Source organism: Hyposmocoma kahamanoa, unplaced genomic scaffold (genome assembly GCF_003589595.1).
Source record: "Hyposmocoma kahamanoa isolate Upper Pololo Valley unplaced genomic scaffold, ASM358959v1 100021, whole genome shotgun sequence".
NCBI lineage: Eukaryota > Metazoa > Arthropoda > Insecta > Lepidoptera > Cosmopterigidae > Hyposmocoma > Hyposmocoma kahamanoa.
In genome coordinates this window covers 15,967,323-15,967,719 of record NW_020653200.1, presented here as the reverse complement: position 1 = coordinate 15,967,719, position 397 = coordinate 15,967,323, and positions in this window count along the sequence as shown.

The following is a 397-nucleotide window of genomic DNA, read 5'->3' as shown; positions in this document are numbered from 1 at the left end:
TCTTTTTTTATTTTAACACATTCACTGTTTGAATGTCATAATGGATAGTTTTTATATAATAGTTATTTTTGATACAAGTGCGGAAAGTTAGTCATTATTCACGAGGCTCGAAGCTTCTTGGCCCGAACCAGAGGCGAGGGTCAAGACTTGAGACAAGTGAAAATGACAAATCCGCACGTGTATCAAACGACGTTTTTTAATACATTTGCGAAAAAACTACATTGAAAGTAAAATAAAAGAGTATTTTAAAAAACTCATTTTATTTCTTTGTCTGTTATAAATTCAGAGTACAATGGCAACTGTTGCCAGTATTCAGCCACATTAAAATTACTATTTTAATAACGCGGCGGTAAATTAAATAAATATACAAACTCTTTAGTTCTATGTTTAAGACTTG